We start from the raw sequence: 17,996 nt of genomic DNA, 5'->3' as shown, positions 1-17,996 counted from the left end.
GCCCAAATATTATTTCCCCTTCAGATATGAGTGATCTCCTCTGATCCCCTCTGTACTAGGCCTTCAAATATGGAGTGGGTTTTACATTGACAGCACAACTCACTTTAATTTTGGAGCCATGTGATCAGTGGCTACGTGATAGGCTACACTCTGTTAAATCAGCCCTCTATGATCTTGGGTTGCGCCATGTTTGGGCATCTGCTGCAGATTCCACATGAGGTGGAGCTGAACGGCTGAGCCTGCCCTCATGAGGATGTATGGGTTGCAAAGCGTGTGACACTGTGTCTCTGTCTCACCATGCACCTCTTGGAGGAGTCTCTGTTATTAGTCAAGATTCTCCTGGGTAGCAAAACTTACAGAATAAATTTAGACAACAGAGGGGATTGATTAGATTGGGGTACACACTTTGTGCTGGGTAGTTCAACAATGGTTATCTATTTGGTAGAGAGGCTGGAACCTCAGTAGTTGCTCAGTCCATGTAGTTGGATGTCTCAGCAGTTCCAATTTGGTGTTGAAGAATTAGAGAGAGCCTGGAGAGATGCAGGTGTCCAAACCACAATGGAAGGCTGAAGTGGGTGGTTCTGATGTCAGCAAAGGATGGATGGCAGCATCACTATCATCACCACACCACACCATCACCATCACCATCACCATCACCATCACCATCACCATCACCATCACCATCACCATCACCATCATCATTATCATCTCTAGCAGCAGCAGCAGCAGCAACAGAATAGATTCACTCACAAGGAGGGAGAAAAGACTGGCAGGCAAAAGCAGTATTTCTGTCCCTTAGACCTTTTTATATGTAATACTCCAGACAGAAGGTGCCAACCATTCTAGTGGAGGGTCTTTCCCCTTCAGTTAATTCTTCCAAGAAATATCCCCATAGATCTGCATGAGTATGTTCTTAGTTGGTCCCAGATTCAATCAAATGGAAAACCAGATTAGTCATCACAGGTGCAGTTTGTGTTGGTGAGGGTGAAGATCAGAGGACAGAGGTTTTCAAATGAGGAAACCCATTAGAAGCATCTGGATTACTCCTCTGAAATCGTGCACCGAGGAGGTGATAAGGCCAGGACAGAGGCTCATGGCCCCATATCACCTGGAACATGGCAGGTAGAACCGGATGACCTCCGGTGCCCTTGCCCACTTTGACACTATGACAGGGGTGTTTATATCACCATTGGCCCTGTGGTGCACATGAGATGTTCAGCAAGTTTTCCAAACTCACAGCGACAGTGAGCTTGGATTCTGCCTTTTCATAGCTTTGGCGTTTGGCTGCAGAAGTGACTAATGATAAAAGCATAAAACAAGTGGCCCGCCATCCGTATTACCTCCGCCAAGTCTCATATGGCTAAGTCCCAGCAGTTATAAATAATAAAATAATGACTCCACTCTCCTCTGCTATCCAATATGGTGCGATGGGAAAATAAGCTGCTTCTCTTCCCCAAGTCCCAGCTATGTTTGATGTTGTTTTCTTTCTCTTCGATGTGTTTTTCTCAGTTGCTTCAACACGATGAGCTGCGTTTCTGTCAGTTCTACCCCGGCGTTCAGCAGAGAAAACATTCTTTATTTCACTGATGGGTTGTTCCCATCAGGGTTCTTTAATTTCCTCCACTGACTTTTCTGATTTCACAGAGGCTCAAACACAGTTGATATTTGATTTCCATGAGCCCTCAGAGTATTGCTTAGGAAAGTGGGCGCTCTAGCCAGGGAATACCACCCTTGAGTTTGATTAAAATGATCTAACACATAGTTTGCTCATTTTTTTAAACCATTAGTTTTTCATCTATATCAAGTGCATGTTTCTTCATGTGGTTCATTGGCAGTATTGCCCCCATTAAATGCTTGCTTGGTATTGGACTGGGATTGGGGATTCAGAAACCCTGGTCTGTATAGAAGGCTTATTTGTAGGATGAAATACATTCAAGGGCAGATATGCTTTGGGACCAGGAGGCTTAAGAGTGAAAATAAGCTCCTATGACCGTGCTATGCCAACAAACATAGATAAACAGATACATGTCTTTCCATAATGCCAGAATTTATTGAACAAAAATTCTCAAGTTTCAATGCTTTAAATGGCTGCAATTTGCCAGGTAATTCCTCATACCTTTGTAACCTGGCTGAGGCAAATGGAGCTTCCTTTATTTCGTTCTCGTTTGATTTTTATTTTTAAAGAATGGCCTCACGATGTAGCCTTTCCATTCCAAGAACTATGTAGACAAGGCTAGTCTCAAACTCGCAGAAATCTGCATGACTCTGCCTCCCAAGTACTTGGACTAAAGACATACACCACCAACTCTACCTTTTCATTCAAATATAAATCTCAAATATTAATTCTGATATCACACAGCACACAGTAAATCTACTTAGATATCTGCCTATGTATGGTTTCCGTAAATACAAGTTAAATAGGTCTAGCCTGAGAGTTTACAAGGTTTCAGAAGTGGGCTGTTGGAAATGTTCACAGAGTCTGTATTGATAAGCCTCATTTTCAGAGGGAAGATGGAGGGGGCTGCAGAGACAAAGGAATCAAACCCAGTACAGATCAAAGAACAGTAGGTGTAGGTCCAGACGGGCAAGCAGGTGGGCATCCGGAAGTAAGTTGTGTCAACATTCAGGGACCAAGTCAAGCTGCAGGTCCAATGACAGACAGGTGTCTTCTGTTTGTCAACCCTTGGCACATCACTAAGTATCAGGTGATAGTTCTGTGTGGGGCCATTGTTATCACAACGCTATGTATCTACCACTGTAAGGGATATAGACAAGGGAATGACTCCTTTATCAAAGTGATAGATAAGTAATTGAGTCTAGTTTCCTCGACTTTTGCTTTTGTCTTTGCTTTTGCTTTTTTCCAGACAGGGTTTCTCTGTGTAACATCCCTGCCTCTCCTGGAACTCTCTTTGTAGACCAGGCTGACCTGAAACTCACAGATATCCACCTGCCTCTGCCTCCCGAGCACTGGAATTACAGCGTTGGCTCAGCCCTTGATGTAATTTTAATAGCCCATGTGCTCCCACAGTCTCAATTCTCCAGAACCATTTATAGGCCAGCAGCTTTCCTACTCCCAAGAACGGGCCATCATTTTGCTCCATGTGGCCTGTCCTGGACAGGAGGTGGCATCTGTGATTCTTTCTACCAAGGCTGCAGTCATTCCTCTCCTACGCACTGGAGGACAAAAACCTGCTTGTAAAGTGGAGTCTCTCAGAGCAAGGCACAGCCTGGAAAACCACCGGTTTCTCACATTGTGGGGGAGTAGGCGTAGCCTGCTCTCAACATCAGTGAGGTTAATGTAGTTTGCTTAGCTCCATAGCATTTGAGAATTGATGCACCCTGGCTTTCCAGTGGAGGGTGACCAGTTCGGGTCATAGGCAGGTTTAGCTCCCTGGCTGTGAGCTGCTTCTCACACTACTCAGCTCCCTCCTCCTTCTGGCCCAGTCTCTGCCTGAGTCTGGACTGGGTGAGCTACTCCTTCCTCTTCCTCCATCCCTCCTTCCCCCATTTTCTCCTCTTCTCTCAGTGTAGTAATTGAGAAAAGATGGAAACACTGAAATTTCCTAGCCACCCATGGCCAGAGTTTGCCGTACAGCAGAGGGCGGAGATACTCTGCCTTCTCAGAAGCTGGATCTGATCCACATCTCTTCATTTTCAGTGCAGGAGCAACCCACAGCTCTGCCTCTCTCCCTGTGAATGGAGGGAAGTGTTGTTCTGTATCCATGGAAACCCCACCAAAAGTCTTTTGCATTTAGGTTTCATTGAAGGTCATTCAAGTATAAAAGGTTTTGAAGACCTTACAAATCCACACAGCTGAGTTAGTGAACCCAGAGAAGGAAATGAAGGCAACAGAGAGGATATTCTTTTCAAATACTGGAATCTTCTTTTTCTCTGAAATCAAAACATTTTTAAAAGGGGGCATGCTCATTGTGTAAATGGTTTATAAAAGTATAATATTTGAAACAATCCCTCTGGCCTGGTCTCCCAGGGATGATAGGCATGATGTAATTCATCCAAGGAGGCGGAGACTCCGATCTGACTGCGGGACCTGTTTGTAAAGATAATCTAAAGAGAAAACTTGCTGAAGAGAAGGCTTACTCTGCGTCTGGCAGTGGGATGCTCCATGGAGTTACTGGGTGGAGGGGTATTTCAGAACTGTACTGATAGTTTTATGTCAACTTGACATAAGCTAAAGTCACCTGACAAGACGGAACCTCAATGGAAAGAAAACACCCCCATAAGATTAAGTTATAGGCGTGTAGCACATTTTCTCAATTAGTGATTGATGGGGAGGGCCTAGCCCATTGTGGGCAGTACCATTTCTGGGCTGGTGGTCCTGGGTTCTATAAGAAAACAGGCTGAGAAAGCCATGGGGAGCAAGCCATGATGAACAAGCCAATAAGCAGTACCCATCTGTGGCCTTTGCATCAGCTCCTGTCTCCAGGTTCCTCTCCTGTTTGAGTTCCAGTCCTGGCTTCCTTTAATTATAGACTACAAAGTGGAAGTGTAAGCTAAATAAATCCTCTCATCCCCAACTCTCTTTTTGGTCATGGTGTTTCATCATAGCAATAGAAACCCTGACTGAGACAAGGTCTGAAAGACAACATGCCCTGATGGGAAAGGACAGAAACAGCTCTACTTTTTTGAACGGAAGGACTCTGATTATCCTGAGACTCTGATGGAATTGGCTGCATGGTCCAGGGGTGGAGAGAGGAGATCTGGACCAGGATTCTTAGCTTTGAGTCTAGCTGTGCCAGCCTTTGGCTTTGGGGAGGAATTGGGTGAGAAAGTTCTGCCTCGAATGCTTGCAACCAACCATTGGACTGAGCACAGGGTCCCCAATGAAGGAGTTAGAGAAAAGACTGAAGGAGCTGAAGGGGTTTGCAACCCCATAGGAAGAACAACAATATCAACCAACCAGAACTCCCAGGGTCTAAACCACCAACCAAAGAGTACACATGGACAGACCCATAACTCCAGCTGCATATGTTAACAGAGAATGGCTTGGTTGGTCATCAATGTGAGGAGAGGCCCTTGGTCCTGTGAAGGCTGGATGCCCCAGTGTAGGGGAATCTCAGGGCAGGGAGGTAGGAGGGAGTGGATGGGTAGGTGGGGGAGCACCCTCAAAGAAGCAGGGGGAGGAGGGATGGGATAGGAGGTTTCTGGAGGGGAAACCAGGAAGGGGATAACATTTGAAATGTAAATAAAGAAAATATGCAAAAGAAGAGAAAGTTCTGCCTCAGAGGACCATCCTGGCCAAGAGAACTGATGGGTAGTCTGGCGTATCTCAATTCTTCTGTCCACCTGTGTTGTGGTTATCAGCTCAGTGGCCACTTGCCTTCTGTCCTCCTACTTTATCCTCCCTGTGAGAATGTGAAAACCTCAGATTACCAAGAACGTAGGAATGACAGTAAATCTCATCTGGATCTGGTAGAGAGTACTCATCTGCCATGGCACGAAGAGGATGCTGGGGTCGGTTAAAGACAGGAGGTGATTTTCCAGACCACAAACATAATTATCTGAAAGCTGAGGCAATTATAGTGTTCAGGTCTCGGGCCTTTATTAGGATCAAATGAGGAAATCTACCCACAGGATAGATCTGGGATTTTAGAAGATGCCCAGGAATCATCTTCATTCCTAATTGTCATGGTGTCTGTCACATCTTTGGTCCTTTGTGTGATTAGACTTCTGGTGTAGGAATTAAACACAGGGCTCCAAGCAGAGAGAGGAAGGCTTTGCCACTCTGATCTATCTTTAGTCAAAGGGTTACGGTTTTCTATTTTTATTTATTTAACATTTTCTTTTATGTGTCTCTGTGTGGGTATGTCCACCATGTGTGTGCAGATACAATCTGAGGCGAGAAGATGGCTGGAGTTACAGGTGGTCGTGAGCCATTGGATACAGGGGCCGGGAACTGAATTTGGTTCCTACAAGATCAGGAAGTGCTTTTATCTGGCGAGCTTTTCCTCCAGCCCCATGGTTACTCTTCTTCATGAATTATTTTGAAGTGAAAATTCTAATGGGTGTTTACAACTTTACTTTTACCCACCCTTTCCACAGGATACGGAGGTTTGTGTGATTCTTTAGGGAAGGGTGGTTAAATGCAAGGCTGTTTGCATTAGGGACTTCCTGCAGGATTTTAGGTCTATTAAAAGCCCGTCCACAGCTGCTGTTTTGCTAGTCCATATGTTGAGACATTTCTGTGTAGGCGTGTTATCTCATGCTTCCTAAGTCCTGCTTGGCATTTTATTGTCAACGATTATTGCTTCCGAAGAAATTACGTGTATGAATCCACGCCACCCACCCACAAATGATGTGGGGATTATTCACACGAGTGGCTTAAGATCTTCCGATTCCAGTCTTACCTCCTCTGATCTTAAGCTAATGATTTTCAGCATTAGGCCTCCTTGTAAGAGGTGTGAAACTATTCGCACCATCCTGACCCTTCAGAGTTAAATGTATACAATGGGTTCCAAGAGTTGCAAGGAATTGGCTCTCCTTCCATGTTCCTATTGCTTGACTTTAACTTGCAAATACTGATTTCCACATTTGATGTGGCTTTTCTTTTTTCCCTCATAGACATGAGGGATGACAAATCCTGGGTTTGATGGGACCATGGCAGCTGTGGTCAGTGCAGAGTCACTCTGCTTCTCCTGCCTACACACTCACAGCCACAGCGGGGAGTCTTCTTGTTATCTTTAGGGCGAATGGGTAGAAATGAGTGATAAATTAGCCCAGAGGCTGAGACACACTGCCGGCTAATGATACTGAAGGTGATCGTGAGCAGCTCAGGGGAGAGGAGAGCCTTGCCAGCTGGAGCGGGGCTGTTTAATGATTTCTCCTGATGAGATGAGGGTAAAGAAGCCTTTGCCATTGGTGTGAGGAGAGCAGCCAGGGCTCTCTTCAGAGAGAACAGAGCTCACTTCTTGAGTGACTGGGGGTGTATGCCTGACTCCTTTTTCCTGGAATGTGTTACCCTGCTAGGTTACTGCCTCCAAAAAGGTCCTTGGTCCTTCCTTTAGCTGATGAAAAGCCGCCCAGCCCCCAAGGCTTGGCTGAGACCTCACCTCTTGGTCTATGCTGTTTTATAGTGTTGTTTCTCAGGCTGTGTACCCAGCCTGCTCACCAGGAAGCTTTAGTCTGCCCCCAGCTCCCTTAATTCACAAGCAGTTAGCGAGGCAGATCTGATTTATCTTGTCTTCTCTCTCCTCCACATTTTAGGTACTTTTCATCTATGTAACATTTAAAACTTCTCGTTGGTGTTTACTCATCATACGTAGTGATGAGCCTCACACAGATATCATTCAAGGATGTCATGGCCACATCGAGCCCATGAACTCTCTCTGCCCCTCACTGCTAATCCCCTCCCCACAAATCTGTTTTCAAGTTGTAGGGTGTGTATGTGTACATGTATATACATGAAATCTAGTATCCACAGGAAAGAAAACATGTACTATTTGTCTTTCTGAAAAATACTAGATAGATTCCCTTCTCTCTCTCTCTCTCTTTATCTTGAGACAGTCTTGCTGCTAACTTGCTAGGTAGATCAGGCTAGCCCTGAATTCCTGATCCTTTTGTTTCTACCTCCCATGTGCTAGGGTTGTAGACAAGTATCACTGTGCTCCACTCTTGAAACTCTAGGAATTAGTCCCAGGGCTTTGTGTGTTTTAGACAAATACTCTGCCAACTGAGCTACGCTGTCAGTCACGCTAACTGTTGATGAGGTTTCCTTTCTATCTTCCTCATTAGAGACAGAAACACAGCTAGCTGCAGAGAGGCTGCCAGTCCTCTGTGTGTCCCAACCTCTTCTGTGTGATCTGGTCTGGACCAGCTGCACAGGATGAACTTGCTGATATGTTCTTTCTTTCAACATTCGCATGTTCTGGAAAAGTGATTAAGCAGAAGGGGCTTTCCATGTACCCAGAACCCTGTCAGTAGATTGGTAGAAGATTCCTTCCATGCACCCAGAAAGCTGTCGGCGGAAGATCAATGACAGAGTCCATGCCCCAGTGTCACTTATTTCTAGACTATATGAGGGATGATTGTATATTAGGTAAAGGAATAGTGGGAAATGTGGGGAAACTTCTCCTTTGGAGTCTGACAGAAATTGCTGCCATTGGATTAATGCAACCCCCAGGACACTGTGCAGACCATGGGGGTGAGGCCCGCTGGCTGAGATTACTGCTTGCACACCTGACGCCATTCCTGCTGGCTTCAGCAAAGGGCGAAGCCATATATCTCACAGCAGAGCTTTGCCTAGTGTCTTGTTATTTTTGAAGCATGTTTAGTGTTAATTCTTTTGACCCAATTATAGTATCTGGGAAGAAAAGACTCTCTTCCTTATGAAATACTACTGAATGAATGCAGACCACACGGAGGGAGGGTCAGCTCCTCAAAAGAGGCACTAGGTCATTCTGTTTAATGCATGAAAAAAAATGAAAGAGAACAAAGTATGCAAACAGCAAGGTCGGATTGATATAAATAAAGCATATCAGACTTTATCTTTAAGAATATTAATTTTTGTTATTTTTAATTGTGTTTATGTCTGTGTTGGGGGTGGAAACCATCAGACTCCCCTAGAGCTGTAGTTTGAGTGGCTATGAGCTAGTGATTTGAAACAACTCAAGTCCTAAGGGCAGTACAGGCTCTTAACTGTGAAGCCCTTCACTTTCCTGTGTGTTCAAACCTCCTAAGCTGTGCAGCACACTGTAGTGCACTGGAAGTATCTTCAGAAGCTTTAAAAATAGACCACAAGTATTGATTGTATTTGGAAAAGTGAGGATGACCACCTTCAGGCATGTTTAACCTGCAGATCATGGGACACATGCAGCTGAGAATAGCTGTGCATGTGGCCCAACACAAAATTTTATGCTTACTTAAAACATCGTGAGATTGTATTTAAAAATTAAAAAATTAATTAAAAAGTATTTAAAAATTAAAAAAGAATTAAAAATTATTAAAAAAAAACCTGATCCTCAACTGTGAACTTTGTAGATTATGTGATAGTACATGTCAAAAGGCTGGACATACCTGGTAATAGTTTCCTAGTGCCCAGAGATTTTATTTTTCACAAGAGCAGTTTTTATTTGAGGCAAAGAGAAGCCTGACCCTATAGGACTGCAGTTCTAAGCACTCGAGTTTAAGTGTTAGTGGCACGACTTGAGCTATAAATCTTGCTTCTCTTTGGTTGGAAAGGGTACTCGTGTTAAAGTGGGAACTCCAGGTGGGAAGAAGAAAGACCAAGGATGTTGCAGTAAAAAAAACAAAAAAAGGCACATCCAATTCTCATGCATACCCTTCCACACTTTCTCTTCTGGGCTCCCTCTGACCTGAGCGGTCCATGAGCCGTTCCAGCAAGGCACCTTTAGCTGAACTGCCCTCACTCACAGCTCCCTTGGCGGATTGTTACCATTTGCGTACCCATCCCAACTCTGTGGCTGACCTAGTACATCCCACCACCATATATTCTTTTGAATTCAATTAAGTCACCGCATGAAAAAACACATCACACAATATCCTCTGATTCATTTGATAAGATATAATTTCTCTATCTAGACAACACAAAATCTTATACACACCTATCCCGTAAAAATAATCATAACAACCTGTAACTATGCACAGAGAAGAATCTTAACATCTGCCACCATGTTCTCTCAGCTTCTTCCCCCTCGCTCCTCTTCTCTCTGCCTCTCCCTCCCTTCTAAAACCTCTGTTCCTGCCTCCCTTCCTTCTCGTCCAATGACATGCCCCATTTTATCTTGTCCGCCTTCATCTGCATAATGACATCAACCTGCACAGGGAAGGCTGAAGAAACACCTCAGCTACCGGTACAGCCCTCCAGATTCTATGTCAAACTAACAAACGCTCATTGTTTAGTCTACAAGGTGCCACCCAGTGCTGAGGGCCACGGGCCACAGGACACTTGCAAGGGCAGATGAGGCAGAAAGAACATGTGTTAAGTCACTTGAGGAGGAGCAGGTCTACCACAGCGCAGCTTCAGACTTCTGCGTGGAAGGGGTAATCCTTGTGTTTGGCACAGCTCATCAAGGCACATATCCTCCAGTTCCTGTTAAAGCTGAATAGAGTGGTCATGTCCTCACTCGATGCTCAACTCAAAGTCAAAGACCTTGAAGTTCTCAGCAATGCATGCTGGTGTCACAGACTTGGAGATCACTACCAAGTTCCTTTGAATGGAAGTTTTATTGTACTTGACTGCAGTTGCCTTGATCCTGGGATCCTCCAGGAGAGAAGGGTCTTCAGGCTTGGCCCAGGGCCTGTCAGGAGAACCAAGGGGACTGTATGCTGTCACCACGATGCCTTTGCAATGGCAGTACTCAATTAGCTTCTCCTGAGTTAGGTATGGGTGGCACTCGATCTGGCTAATGGCAGGCTTATATTTTAAGCCAGGTTTGTTCAAGATCCTCTCCATCTGAAGAAGGTTGAAGTTGGAGACACCAATTGCTTTTACCAAACCTCCATTTACTAGTTGTTCTATAACTGTCCCAGTGTCCACAAAATCTGTGTCACTAGGAATCATGTTTCCTGATGCATCCAGTGGGAAATAGTCAGGACCAGGTGCTTCACCATCTGCTCCTTAAGCTTCTCCTAGAGGGCCACCCCCACCTTCTTCTCATTCTGGTACTCCTGGCCACAGTCAATGGGGCAGTACCCCATGCCAATAGCAACCTTCACAGCCTCAGTCACCTGGATAGGAGGAGATTTCCAGGTGCCCAGGTCCAGGGTGGGCATCTTGGAACCATTGTTGAGTTCCAGTAGTCCCTTTGCAAGAGAGGCAGAGATGGACTAACTTCAAGTGAGCCACTGGGCAAGGAGCACCACTCCAGGAGGGTGAGTGGGTGGATAATACTGAGGCTCTGAGTTGAAGCCTGTGCTGCAAACAGTTCTTATCACATGTTACATGTCCTTTAGGAACTGCCTTGTCGTGTAGTTTTCTGAAAAGCTACACTGAAAAAAAAATAGTCTGGTCATATTGCAATGCATTCTGGGAATCTGTGAATTCACATGATCATGATCAAGGGGGATCATGATCACCTATTCAGATACCTGGGTTAGCATCTCAGTAATGTTATCTGGTACTAGACATGTGGAGAGTGGTTATGGATGGTGTATTGACACCTTGGACATGAAGTTCAATGGCATGAATACTCACTCATGAGGTTGGGTGAGTAGTCTATGAAAAGCAACCAAGCATCTCTAAACTACAGATCTGATTTTCCTGGGGATGTTCAGAAGTACATCTAAAGCCCTGCTACATAGACCACACTGGTTATACAACCACTGCTGAAGAAGCGGAATGTAAGTAAAACATCTCCATAAACAATGCATACAGCTCATGGGGTGTTTTGTGACCTTATGAACTTTGATTTCTGGCTTCTTAAGGCCAATTAACCTGCTGAAAGATGCTACCATGGTTAATTGGTTAAGACAGCATTTGTGTCCCCCACCTCTGTCTGTCTGTTCATGTAAAAAACATGACCTTGCATTTGACATATTAGAAAAGAAAACTTAAACCATAGCTCAAGATATGGAAGACCTAAGATACCAAAAATTGTTTGGTTTCTTCTTGATGTTATATAGCTTATGTACAAGGTAGTCCTTAGGGGCAGTTCCAAACAATGGCATTGACTGTGACAGTATCTGCAGAGCTGAGGAATGGAATGAAGGTTCTGGTGTGCTCTGTTCAATTAGAGTCACTTAATTAGTGAACACCAAGTTTCTTGCATGAGTTAAGGTCTCAGAAGTGAGATAAGCTGTGGGTGACCATCACAGTAAGTTATCAGAGGGATAACTCAGAGCAGTGCTCTTGTTTCTCTTTGCTTCTTAAGTTCAAAGAATATAAAGACTCCCCCTGTGGATGCCAGGGGTGGGCTTCTCCTCAGAGTGCCCTCTGCTCTTGCAAGCCTGTTCTCCTGTGGCCCTCACAGAGCTCTGTGACACAGCATGGCAGATGTGCATCTGATGGAATTGGAAATGCTTTGGTCACTGTTGGAATGTAGATGATAATCCTCACAGAGGGTTTTTCAGTTCAACAGCTTCGAGTGGCTTGTATTAGGCAGAGGCAGATGTGGTGCAGAATTCACTCTTTGAAGGAAGAGATGAAATTCTGAAAGGCCAGAGGCCCCTCCTGCCTCAGAGGCAGATTGAGAGGCCGGGTGATATGGCACTGACCACTGCTGTCTTGTGAGCACGCGGGGAGGCAGGAATAACTGAAACTGAGCTTGGGAATTGGGAAAGAGGCACACCCATCCCAAATTGCTCAGAGAATTGAGAAACAGGAGGAGGGAGGCAGGAGAGCACTCACCGTCCTATTCATACTTCTTTGCTGTAGTCCTAGAGCTTGGGGACAATAAGGTCCCAGGTGTGAGCTGTGTGCAGAGGTCTCTCTAGTTGGGGCACTTTGTGCTGACAATCACACCTCCATCAATGCAGTGGAAGTGAGTGACTAATGCAACTAAGGAGAAAACCATGGCTTCTCCAGTCTAATACAATCTATGATCCAGTCAGAACTGAGCAAAGATTGTAGAGTCAAGAGGCACAAGGAAAAGATTTAGATGTTGCTCTGATTTTATCTGGATTATCCTAAGTCCAAGGGAAGAGGTTTAAAATGCCTTGTTAATGTTTTATATTGATGACACATTCAAGTAGAATCTAGTACTAAATATAATGCATTAATACAGTTAATTTCACATTTTTTGCTTTGTAAATGTAACTATTAGATAATTAAAAAGTTCTGTCATGCGGTTTATATTGTATTTTGATTAATTAGTAATAATTTAGAGCATTTTTATAGCTTCCTCTAACTTAGAGGTTGCAGCCACAGCCCTCTGTGAGACAAGACTATCTCCTTTGCTTTTTCCTTCCTTCCTTTGCTCCTGTATCCTCCTCTTCTGTGACCTATCTTGGACGTCTGTCCTCAGCCCTGTCATCCATTCACAGCCATGGAGAATTGCAGCATGGGGAGGTAGCCCATTTGAGCTCAGCTTGGGTTTAACATTGCCCTGTACTTTGCAAATTATGAGAGAGAAGGAAGACAGAGGGGAGAGGGCTGGGGGTGGGGGATGGAGATGGGGTTGGGGAAGAGAGACTGACTTGGAGGACTGGATTGGGCCCAGTGTTGCAGTCCTCTCCTTGGCTTGCCTCTCTCTCCCCTTTTATCTTGAAGTCAGTATACCTGAGCATTCTCCTATTTCATAAACCAGAAGTGGCTTCTTTGCATTAACCTCTAAGCAGAATTTATCATGAACTCACTCAGTCACTAAGTACTAACTACACAGTACAGTTCCCTGTTAGGTAATGTTCAAGGTGGGATAGAAAGATCAGGAAGGTGGGTATGGTCTAGAATGTTCTATGAGCTGTTCCTGTGTACATGTTGAGGTAAGGGTGTTCAGAAGGTTCTGAAACCACAGGATAAGGAGTCCTGCTTGAGAGGCTGGACCAGAAACCTGGAGGAATCCTAAGTTTCATGTCCGCATTCCTGAGAATCAACACTTACAAGGTTGAATGTCAAATTATCTCAGTACTCTGTGTCTCAGAGTAGGCCTGTGGTGCCCTCAGTGTCTGTTTGTGGCATGAGGGATAGGCAGTTTTCCTGCCATCAAGTTCCTCTCCTGAATGGACGCAGCCAACTGAGTGACTGCAGAGCAGCACTGTGCTGGAGGTTGATGCTTGATGTTGCAAACAGGCCATGTATCTCAAAGACCCCTGGTGGAGGTCAGGGCCCTTCTCCAAGACAGATCCCACTAGCAGAACTAAGAGAGCTCATAACATATCTTTTATATACAGTCACAGGTATGTGCCAGGGGCCATCATGGGGCAGAGACTCTTACAAGGACCTCATCCTCTCAGAGTGGATATAGTGATATTAACCTGGACTTTTATGTCCTCCCAACTTGATCCCTCTTCCCCAGAGACAGAGCCTTGGTGGAATGAATTCACAAACAGGAAATAGTGATAGGTCGTGTCGCTATTCAATAACAGAGAAAAGACAGAGACTCTTCATGCTTTTAAACTTACATGTATTTTTTCTCCTGTTAAAATAACATATTTTATTGATTCTTTGAGAATTTTATGCGATGTATTCTGATCATATTCAACTCCCAACTGCCCAGATTCACCAACTTGTATCTCTCTAACCAACTAACCTTAAGTCTGCCCCTTTCTTTCTTCCTGTCTTCCTGAGGTTCACAGTCTGTCTGCCCTACATCCTGGGAGGTCTGTCTTTCTGGGGATGCCCCTTTGGCTCTTCTATGAGCCTCTCTGCTGTGATCCCCCCCTAGGTATCCTGTTCTCCCCTAACTGCACATGGAACCATTTGCACTCCTCAAGTCTCCCCTGTGTTATTTATGTAGAGGCTGATACTGGAGATGTTGACTTCCCAGATAACGGCTGAGCTTGGACTTTGATCTCTTCCAGTACTAAGAGCACAGTGGGACTTCAGGATCCATAGGGTCCCAGGACCTTTGTAGTTCCTGAAGGAAGCCTGAGTCCTCTCTTTTCTTCTTTCCCCCCTTTTCCTGTGAGGCAGGATCCTGGCATGGCAATGTATGCGATGTCTAAATACCCATCCCCCCATAATGAGCTGTTTTTCCCCCAACCCAGCGCTCAAGATTGATGGTCCATCTGCTGACGAATTTTTTTTGAAAGCATTATGGTGCCTCTGGGCAGCGTTAATTTTTAAAAATGCCCTTTTCTCCTCGATCAATAGGTTAGCCTGGGCCAGGAGGCTTGGGATATTTATTTCTTTGGGGTCTTCATAGAGAATACATCATATTACACAGTAACTCTGTATTCTGGGTCATGATTTAATTCCATGGCATAGGGGTCATTCCGAGCCTCAGGATGGCCACTGTAGCTCATGGTTCTATTAGCATTTCTGAATTGTGGCTGAAAGAAAACCTAATCACTAGCAGGTATTTTTTTTTTACCCATCTTCTGGACAGTTGCACTGGGGACCATGGTAGGGCCTGGGGTGTTTCCAGCAGGTGAGAGCTGAGTGCCCCATTCTGTGCTCTGCCTGGTTTCTCCATGCATGTTATATTGTCAATTCCAGATTTTTGGTGTGAGGGGAGATGTTTTAATTTTACACTTGTTGCAAAGTGTTTCCAAGCCTGGCCAAGTGTACAGATGGAGATCTGACCTCCACTGTAACCAAACTTTTATGGTTCACCTGTGATGCACCTTGGACACTTTTACAAATCCTGATGCATGGCACAATAAAAGAAAACCAGGAGGATCTATTTGTTATGTAATAATAGATAACCTGAGACTTCGGAAGCCAGCCTTGAAAGGCAGACATAGGCAGCCTTTGCTTCCTATGGATGGGCAGCTCACAGGAGTGCCTGGCTCCAACTAGCACCTCCCACACAGCTTTTGGGTTTGGTGGTTTAGGTCTTGGCTCCCATCAAAGCACAGTGAGCATTCTTCAGGGCCCATGATTTTAGCTTCTTTGAGATCAGCAAGGTCTTACTATGAGGTCAGAGGGCAGGACTTCCCCCAAAGCATGATGGGTAAGTTGAGGGCCGAGGGTTAATGGATGATGTCATTTTATAGTTTAACCATTCTAGCTGTTGCAAAGGGGAAAAATGCTGATCAAATGAGCTGCTGTTTTCAATCATTTATGAGTTTTTTTTCCCCTTTATTTTTTAAAAACTTGCCAAAGACTTTAGCTCCTATGTTTATAATAGTGTGAAAGATAGAGGAACACAAAAATACAAATTCGGTCCTCTCTTCTCACTGCCTCTAGCCTCTCTAAAGATTGCCATCTTGTTCATATTGGTACCTGATGGACTCTTAAGCACAGTTACCAAGACAGATAGGAAATGATAAAAGTGGACATCCCTCTGCAGAGTTCTGTGATTAGTTACGGGGTAGTCACAGATAACAGAGCTCTGCTTATGAGTTTCTGAGCAGTCTCTCTCACTTCTGTAGCCAATGAAGAAGAAAACAGGATCCCTTGCCATCGTGCCCATGGTCCTAGGCCCTGGGCAGCTGCTGACGTCTATTTATTTCACACATGGCAGAATGTGAATCTCTTCATGTCACTAATGCTAATAAAGGGCTAGGAGCAGAAAGAGCTGTTAGCAGAAAGAGCTATTAGCACAGATTGCCTAGAAGTTTTTTGTCTTCATTCTTATGGTTTTGAGGTAAAACTAGTAAGGCTGTCTTGTGGGCAAGTCAAGGAGCCCCTATAGACAAGGAGAGATTCTGGAAGCTTCCTAAGACTCACAACTGTTTCCCTCTCCATCCCCTGGAGACATTGGCACATGGGGAGGTGGCATGTGAGGTTCAGGAGTCTGACACACCCAGTACCTCAGGTTCTTACGGTTGGTTTTTTGTTTATATCTGTGACTGTGCTTGCAGAGTGTGCTGCCTCCCAGATAACGGCCACTGGGAGCTAGGGGAGGAGGTCTCTGGCCTTTCTCAAGTCTGCGGCTGTCTTTTTACTTACCTGGAGAGCCCTTCTTTCTGCAGAATTTCTGCCCCACTGTGGTAGTTTACAGGCTGCTGGTTTTCTATGAATTACTCAGAAACACATGACTTTTCATTTTCTCATTTCTATCTCTACTTTAAGTATGCTTTCCCTAGTATTTTGGGTTTCTTCAAGTGTTCGTTAAAGTCCCCTCCCCACCTTGTAACTTCTTATCCACTACTCTGCTTGACCTTTATGCTGACTTAATTCTAGTGGCATGGCCTTTTCCCTGCCTCTTCTCCATTCTCCTCTGGGAAGCTGCCAAGATTTATAGCTTGACTGCCTGGGAGCTGTCATAGCCGCCAGGGCAGAATCCAAGACATTGCTTCTAAATGCTCCTTTACATAAAATAATTCAGTATCAATATCCCTGCTATCACACCAACCTCTATGGCAGCCAGGCTTTCTGAATCGATGAAAAAGGTTAAACTAATGGCTCGAGGAGGCGGAAGAGGACATCAGATTCCCAGATCTGAATCACAGGCAGTTGTGAACCACATAATGCCCGTGCTGGGAACTGAACTCAGGTCCTCTGCAAGAGCAGTATGTGCTTGTAGCTACTGAGTCATCTCTCTACCCCCCTGACAAGAGTTCTTTATCATTGCCTATGAAAGTCTAAATGAATGAATAAATGAAGATACCCAAAATGCGCTTCTGGTGTTCACTTGTGCAAATACACTGGGGACCCCTAGGCAGGAGATCTTCAGACACGAGGTTCATGAGGGGAGGTTTTTTCTCTGTTCTGACAGGTTTCTTTATGTCTTCTCAAGTTCCTTGGCTTTTCAAGCAAACAGAGCAACATTAAGAGCAACTGCATCTTCTTTCCGAGGAGGTCAGATGCCTTCTCAGGGACTTCCTGAAGAGGAAGCTATAATTGGCAAGTTGGGCTCCCATTACATGGTTTTGCAACAGGAAGAGAAGTGGTGTTTGGCCCCTGCTGATGATTGACAGTTGTGTTACAGAGTGGATCCCATTTTCACAGTGCCATTGTCATGAAGGGGCTGAGGCTAAACACTGATGTATAGGGGCTAACAGGACAGACCAGGGAATCTCAGAGGTCTGCTTTGTGCCACTGGCACGTGAGACCCATTGTTTTTTTCCCCCCGGCCACTGGGCTTCTGCCATATGAGACAGTCCATTCATTTGAAAGTAGTCTTAGCAGGATGCTAGTGTTCATTTACAAAGGTTTCTAAATGTAAATGTTAGGCTAGATGGAACCTGACAAGTAAATAATTTCTGTTATGAGAAACCTTAAACACACAACATAAATTTGTTGTTTATATTTCAGCCTTCTGAAGCCAGTCGGCGGCTAATTGTGATTACTTTCATGGAGAAAATGCCTGCCCAGCACCTTGTCAGAGCCCAGCATGTGTAACTGCTGTGTGCAACACACTTGTTTCAAATATTCTCCTATCTACAGAGCTCTCCCCATCCCTCTGTCACACTATGGTTAAATCCCTTTGTAAGTAATGAACACAAACACCATTACTGTCAACATCAAAATGTCC

The 17,996-nt window shown here is 44.8% G+C and overlaps 1 pseudogene; it reads right to left on the bottom strand.

The window, feature by feature from the left end:
* Positions 1-9,996: 9,996 nt before the first annotated feature.
* On the bottom strand, positions 9,997-15,980 carry LOC116906040 (annotated as a pseudogene).
* Between the last annotated feature and the right edge of the window lie 2,016 nt (positions 15,981-17,996).

Source organism: Rattus rattus, chromosome 7, assembly GCF_011064425.1.
Source record: "Rattus rattus isolate New Zealand chromosome 7, Rrattus_CSIRO_v1, whole genome shotgun sequence".
Lineage (NCBI taxonomy): Eukaryota > Metazoa > Chordata > Mammalia > Rodentia > Muridae > Rattus > Rattus rattus.
This window is presented reverse-complemented; position numbering and strand designations above follow the sequence as displayed.